Here is a 7,533-nt window from a genome sequence, read left to right as displayed (position 1 = left end):
GGGCGGGGCTTACGGTACAGAGGCGCATGCGTTCTCCCGGGGGCTCGTCCTCCGGGAATGACGGTTTCTCTCGCACATGCGCGTCCAGGCCGCAAGTGTCCGGAAACAGAAGGGAGTGGCAGAGGGGGGAGTGTGACCCTGACGGCAAAGGCAAAGTCAGAGGACTGAAAAGAAATGGAAAAGGATTCTTCGTTATGCTTCACCTCTGCACTTGCCTTTTGAGCATCATCAACATAGGGTTCAAAAGATATTCAGCATCAGAGCCGTTAACAGTCTAGTGGCTGACAAACTCTTAAGTATAGCAAATAATCCGCTAGCGAGTGGCTCTTCATTCATTTATTCGTTTAATTAATGTTATCTTCTCAGCAAAACCTTCTCTGACCATTCTAAAATTACCTCCCCCTTTTCTTTTTCTTTTTTGAGACGGAGTCTCGCTCTGTCACCCAGGCTGGAGTGTAGTGGCGTGATCTCAGCTCACTGCAACCTTCGCCTCCCGGGTTCAAGCAATTCTCCTGCCTCAGCCTCCCTAGTAGCTGGGATTACAGGCATCTGCCACCACACCCGGCTAATTTTTGTCTTTTTAGTAGAGACAGGGTTTCACGATATTGGCCGGGCTGGTCTCAAACTCCTGACCTCGTGATTCACCCACCTTGGCCTTCCAAAGTGCTGGGATTACAGGAGTGAGCCATCGTGCCTGGCCACCTCCCTCTTATTTTCTCCCACATTGTCCCCTGTCGTAGCATTATCACTGAAATTATGTCTCCTCCACTGGAGTGGAAGCTCCATGAGTTCAGGAACCGTGACAGCCTTTGTTCACGGTTGTGTTTTCAGTGCCCAGCACATACAAGGTACTCAATAAATATTTATTGCACAAGTGAGCAAATACTTCAGTGCCTACCGGTCTACAGGCTATCAGAGGCAAAAGTGAAAAAGGCATTGTCCCTGCTCCTTCAGCCCCAGCTCCTGTGTTCTATCAAACAACATTTGGCCAATCTGAGCTTGGAGCAGAATGAAGTACCGCAGGGAAAAGACTTGGATTTGGATCCTGGCTTTTCCACTGCATCCATTTGTCATTTTAGCCTCTTTAATTTCCAGTGTTTGTATCTAAATCTAACACTACTGTCTACCTCTCAGGGTTATTATGAGCATTAAGTGAAGTTGTGCATAGGAAAGGATTTTTTTAAAAACTGTATATTGAAATACAGATGTTTGGCCGGGCACGGTGGCTCACACCTGTAACCCCAACACTTTAGGAGGCCGAGTTGGGTGGATCACCTGGGGTCAGGTGTTCAAGACCAGCCTGACCAACATGGTGAAACCCCATCTGTACTAAAAATACAAAAATTAGCTGGGCATGATGGCAGGTGCCTGTAATCCCAGCTACTCGGGAGGCTGAGGCAGGAGAATCTCTTGAGCCCGGGAGGTGGAGGCTGCAGTGAGCTTCATGCCATTGCACTCCAGCCTAGGCGACAGGGCGAGACTCCGTCTCAAAAAAATAAATAAATAAAAAATAAAGTTGTAAGAAACAAGTGGCTTCTAACTGAATCTAGAAACATAAAGCTGAGCCAGAGAGACTATTTAGCAGGGGATTCTTTTTTTTTTTTTTTTTTTTTTTTTTTTGAGACAGGGTCTCTCTTCGTCACCCAAGTCGGAGTGCAGTGGTGTAATCTCGGCTCACTGCAACCTCCACCTCCCGGGCTCAAGCGATCCTCCTACCTCAGTCTCCCAATTAGCCGGGACCACAGGTGTGCACCACCATGCCCAGCTATTTTTTTGTATTTTTAGTAGAGATGGGGGTCTCGGCATGTTGCCCCAGGCTGGTCTCAAACTCTTGAACTCAAGTGATCCACCTGCCTTCCAAAGTGCTGGGATTACAGGTATGAGTCACCACATCTGGTTGCATTCTTTATTCTTTTTTTTTTTTTTTTTGAGACGGAGTCTTTGCTCTCTCACCCAGGCTGGAGTGCAGTGGCGCGAACTCGGCTCACTACAAGCTCCGCCTCCTGGGTTTACGCCATTCTCCTGCCTCAGCCTCCCGAGTAGCTGGGACTACAGGCGCCCGCCACCTCGCCCGGCTAGTTTTTTGTACTTTTAGTAGAGACGGGGTTTCACCGTGTTAGCCAGGATGGTCTCGATCTCCTGACCTTGTGATCCGCCCGTCTCGGCCTCCCAAAGTGCTGGGATTACAGGCGTGAGCCACCGCGCCCGGCCGCATTCTTTATTCTTGGATTTGTGCACTGATGGTGCCAAATAATACTGCCTTGTCCCACTGATGCTAGTGAGCACAGGGAGGCACAGAGCCTCTTGCCGGGGTGGGTGGTTGGGGGATTCAGTCTGCTCCACAATATTTTCCAATGGTGCAAGGCAGAAGCTGCTGATGGGGTTTTGGTAAGAATCTGCAGAGAATAGGTAACATAACTGAAGTCAGCAGTATAGATAAGGTAAGAGGTGCTATGTACAGCTGCCTAGGCTGTGCACTGCATAACTGAGTGGGGCCAATGACAAAGACTATGATCTGAATGGCATTCCCTGATACAGTTCAGTATGGTGACCCTAAGATGGGTTATATTTGGTGACCCATATTGCAGTGGTGAGAGGAATAACAGAAGTCAAAAGGGGCAGAATTAATCAGGAAGGAAACAGAACTAGAAAAGCATGTCACTGAATTCAAGAGAAAAGTTTGGAAAAAGAAAGGATAGTCAATATACCAGAAGCTTCCAAGAGGTCAATAATGAAGCCCAGAAGCTGGGCGCGGTGGCTCACACCTGTAATCCCAGCACTTTGGGAGGCTGAGGGGAGCGGATTGTGAGGTCAGGAGATCGAGACCATCCTGGCTAACCCGGTGAAACTCTGTCTCTACTAAAAATACAAAAAATTAGCCAGGTGTGGTGGTGGGCGCCTGTAGTCCCAGCTCCTTGGGAGGCTGAGGCAGGAGAATGGTGTAAACCCAGGAGGCAGAGGTTGCAGTGAGCTGAGATCACACCACTGCACTCCAGCCTGGGCGACAGAGCAAGACTCTGTCTCAAAAAAAAAAAAAAAAAAAAGACCAGCTTGGCCGGGCGCGGTGGCTCAAGCCTGTAATTCCAGCACTTTGGGAGGCCGAGACGGGCGGATCACGAGGTCAGGAGATCGAGACCATCCTGGCTAACACGGTGAAACCCCATCTCTACTAAAAAATACAAAAAAAAAACTAGCCGGGCGAGGTGGCGGGCGCCTGTAGTCCCAGCTACTCGGGAGGCTGAGGCAGGAGAATGGCCTAAACCCGGGAGGCGGAGCTTGCAGTGAGCTGAGATCCGGCCACTGCACCCCAGCCTGGGTGACAGAGCGAGACTCTGTCTCAAAAAAAAAAATTAAAAAAAAAAAAAGACCAGCCTGACCAACATGGAGATACCCCATCTCTACTAAAAAAATTAGCTAGGCGTGATGACGCATGCCTGTAATCCCAGCTACTTGGGAGGCTGAGGCAGGAGAGTCGCTTGAACCCGGGAGGTGGAGGTTGCAGTGAGCTGAGATCATGCCATTGCACGCCAGCCTGGGCAACAAGAGCAAAACTCCATCTAAAAAAAAAAAAAAAAAGGCAGCCCAGGGAAGGCTGAATGAATTTACCAGTTAAAAGCCTCTTGGGAGCAGGGCACATGCCTGTAATTCCAGCACTTGGGTGGATTGCTTTGAGCTCAGGAGTTTGAGACCAGCCTGGGCAACATGGTGAAACCCCGTCTCTCCAAAAAAGAAAAAAAAAAATTATTTGAGCATGGTGACTTGCACCTGTAGTCCCAGCTTTTCAGGAGGCTGAGGTGGGAGTATTGCTCAAGCCTGGGAAGCGGAAGTTACAGTGAATCGAGATTGTGCCACTATACTCCAGCCTGGGGGACAGAGTACGACCCTGTCTTGAAGAAAAAAAAACGTCTCCTGGACTGAGAGGCAGTCTGACTTGGGAGAGAGATCATGTAATTGTCCAATGGGTTCTTCCTGCCTGCTGCACAGACAAAATCAGTTCACTGAGACTGTGGTGTTACAGTAAAGAAAGAGTTTAATTAACACAGTGCGGGCCATGCGGAAGAACTTAAGCTCAAATCACTCTCCCCGAGGGCTCAGAGGCGAGGGTTTTTCAAGGATGCTTTGGTGGGCAGGGGACTCAGGAATGGGGAATGTTGATTGGTTGGGGATGAAATCATAGGGGTATAGAAAGCGGTCCTCGACAGCCTCTGGATGGAGGCCACAGGACCAGATGTCACGAGTGGTGGGTCTGAGTGGAGTCAATAGCCAGAAATACAGAAGTCTAAAAAACATCTCAAAAAGCCAATTTTAGATTCTATGTTAGTGATGTTATCTCTGCCAGGTATGATGGTTTACGTCTATAATCCCAGTATTTCAGGAGGCAGAGGTGGGAGGATAGTTTGAGACCTGCCTGGGCAACACAGCAAGACCCAATTTCCACAAAAAGGAGAAAAAAAGACCATAAAAACCCAAGTAATTGAAAAACGTCACAAAAGGCCAATCTTAAGTGGTACAAGAGTGATGTTATCTATAGGAGTAATTGGGAAAGTTACTCCTATATCTTGTGATTGCCAGAATAATGACTGGCTATCATTTAACTGGGCCTGTATCTTAGCAAAATTCAAGCCCTTCTCATAATCCTAACCTGGTCCAAGGCTGTCCAGGCTGGTCTTGAACTTCTGTGCTCAAGCGACCCTCCCCCATCAGCCTCCCAAAGTGCTGGGATTACAGGCATGAACCACCGTACCCAGCCAGCATATATTCATTGTATTTATTTTGCCTTATAGGAAGACCTGAGTTCAAGCAGCCTTCTGCTTGGATGAGGTTGTGACACAACGGTCTTACCAAACACCCAGATTCTCTCCATCCCTGTGCTCTTCATCCTTAGGCTGGTAGCAAAATAGTTTTGAGCCTCACATGCAGCATTGACAGAGGAAGAAGAGAGAAGGTTTTTTTCTTTTTTTTGTTTTTTAGAGACGGAGTTTCACTCTTGTCGCCCAGGCTACGGTGCAATGGCGTGACCTTGGCTCACTGCAACCTCTGCCTCTTGGGTTCAAGCGATTCTCCTGCCTCAGCCTCCCGAGTCGCTGGGATTACAGGTGCTCAACACCTAGCTAATTTTTGTTTTTTTAGTAGAGACGGGGTTTTGCCATGTTGGTCAGGCTGGTCTCGAACTCCCAACCTCAGGTGATCTGCCCACCTCAGCCTCTGAAAGTGCTGGGATTACAGGTGTGAGTCACCGCATCCGGCCTTCAAGAAGGTGTCGTTTTTAAAATAGTTCTCTCTTTTTTTTTTTTTTTTTTTGAGACGGAGTCTGGCTCTGTCACCCAGGCTGGAGTGCAGTGGCGCGATCTCGGCTCACTGCAAGCTCCGCCTCCCGGGTTTACGCCATTCTCCTGCCTCAGCCTCCCGAGTAGCTGGGACTACAGGCGCCCGCCACCTCGCCCGGCTAGTTTTTTGTATTTTTTTTTAGTAGAGACGGGGTTTCACTGTGTTAGCCAGGATGGTCTCGATCTCCTGACCTCGTGATCCGCCCGTCTCGGCCTCCCAAAGTGCTGGGATTACAGGCTTGAGCCACCACGCCCGGCCAGTTCTCTCTTTTTTGGCACACCGAAGCTCATCACAAAATGGCTCTTTTTTTGTTTTTTGTTTTTTTGAGACGGAATCTCACGCTGTTGCCCAGGCTGGAGTGGAATGGCAGGATCTCGGCTCACTGCAACCTCTGCTCCCAGATTCAAGTGATTCTCCTGCTTCTGCCTCTTAAGTAGCTGGGACTACAGGAATGAGCCACCACACCAGGCTAATTTTTTGTATTTTTAGTAGAGACGGGGTTTCACCGTGTTAGCCAAGATGGTCTCAATCTCCTGACCTTGTGATAACGCCCACCTCGGCCTCCCAAAGTGCTGGAATTACAGGCGTGAGCCACCACGCCTGGCCCTCAAAATGGCTCTTTTTGGAGGAAGAAACCTTTTCTCAGAAACCTCCCCAGCAGAATTCTCATGAATAACTGGACAGAAGTGAGTCACCCACCACCACCTAAACCAATGATTGGCTTAGACTAGTGGTTCTCAACAGGGTTAATTTTGGCCCTCAGGGGATATTTATCAAAGTCTGCATTAGGGCTTCAAAACCAATACCTCAAAATGTATGGTATTTTGACATACTGAACTGAAAAAGCCTCAAGGTCTCCCTGGCTTTCATCCTCCTACAGTCTCTTCCAAAACCGTTATCCTGGCCGGACACAGTGGCTCACGCCTGTAATCCCACACTTTAGGAGGCCTAGGCAGGAGGATTGTTTGACTCCAGTAGTTCAAAACCAGCCTGGGCAACATAGCGACACCCTGTCTCTACAAAAAAATAGAAAAAATAGGCTGGGCACGGTGGCTTATGCCTGTAATCCCAACATTTTGGGAGGCTGAGGCGGGCGGTCACGAAGTCAGAAGACCTAGACCATCCTGGCTAACACGGTGAAACCCCGTCTCTACTAAAAATACAAAAACCTAGCCAGGCGCGGTGGCGGGCGCCTGTAGTCCCAGCTACTCCGGAGGCTGAGGCAGGAGAATGGCGTGAACCCGGGAGGCGGAGCTTGCAGTGAGCTGAGATCCGGCCACTGCACTCCAGCCTGGGCGACAGAGCGAGACTCTGTCTCAAAAACAAAAAAACAAAAAAACAAAAAAAAAAGAAGAAAAAATTAACTGGGCTTGGTGGTGTGTGCTTGTAGTCCCAGTGACTCAGGAGGCTGAGGTGGAAAGATTGCCAGGGAGGTCGAAGCTTCAGTGAGCCATGATCATGCCACTGCACTCTAGCCTGGGCAAGAGAGCAAGACCCTGTCTCAAAACAAGAACAAATTCTTCTTCCCCCTCCTATAACCTGTTTTTCTAGGATGGTATATTAGCTTCTGAACCACCTAGAGGGATGGACAATCACTCTGTGATTCACACCATGCTAATGTCAATAAATTTCTATGCCTTTTGTTTTTCCAGTTAATCTGCCTTTTTGAAGTTGATTTTTCAGCAAAACTTCAGAGGGTGAAGGAGCTATCCCTTGACCCCTACATCTGGAGACATCAGTACCATACGTGTTGGGAAATCCTGTCCTGCCTCAGGATCTGGGCTGCTTGGGAGCAAACCACAATATCTACGAAAGGAAGGGAAGTCCTGACAGCTGGGGTTCTTGGGTTCTTTCCACCAACTTAAGTTCAATTTGTCTTAGAATGACTGAAAAGGGTCACCCAGCTAAAGGGATAGGCAAACTGTCTTTGCTGGCCTTAGATTTTCCTCCTGTCCTTCTCAAGCTTCCTAAGGAGTATCTAAAACTGTTGTCTTGCCAGGCGCAGTGGCTCACGTCTATAATCCTAGCACTTTGGGAGGCCAAGGTGGGCGGATCACCTGACCTCAGGAGTTCGAGACCAGCCTGGCCAACAGAGTGAAACCTTGTCTCTACTAAAATACAAAAAAAAATTAGCTGGGCGTGGTGGCACACGCCTGCAGTCTGAGCTACTCAGGAGGAGGAGGCAGAAGAATCGCTTGAACCCAG

General features: G+C 48.8%; 2 protein-coding genes across 3 annotated transcripts in view; both read right to left on the bottom strand.

The window, feature by feature from the left end:
- The window catches only part of C1QTNF4 (C1q and TNF related 4), a 99,583-nt gene that overhangs the window by 55,625 nt on the left and 36,425 nt on the right, over nucleotides 1–7,533 (bottom strand). The window lies entirely within an intron of this gene.
- AGBL2 (AGBL carboxypeptidase 2) overlaps nucleotides 98–7,533 on the bottom strand; it is a 77,084-nt gene continuing 69,648 nt past the window's right edge. Inside the window, exons 17-18 of the transcript XR_007719438.1 lie at nucleotides 3,607–3,719; nucleotides 98–164 (exon numbers count right to left, since the gene is read on the bottom strand). The gene's annotated coding sequence lies outside the window, so the exon portion shown is untranslated. The remainder of the gene's footprint in view (nucleotides 165–3,606; nucleotides 3,720–7,533) is intronic.

The sequence above is a fragment of the Macaca thibetana genome, chromosome 14, assembly GCF_024542745.1.
Source record: "Macaca thibetana thibetana isolate TM-01 chromosome 14, ASM2454274v1, whole genome shotgun sequence".
In the NCBI taxonomy this organism is placed as follows: Eukaryota; Metazoa; Chordata; class Mammalia; order Primates; family Cercopithecidae; genus Macaca; species Macaca thibetana.
Note: the sequence above shows the minus strand (reverse complement) of the source record. Positions and strands in the feature narration are given on the sequence as shown.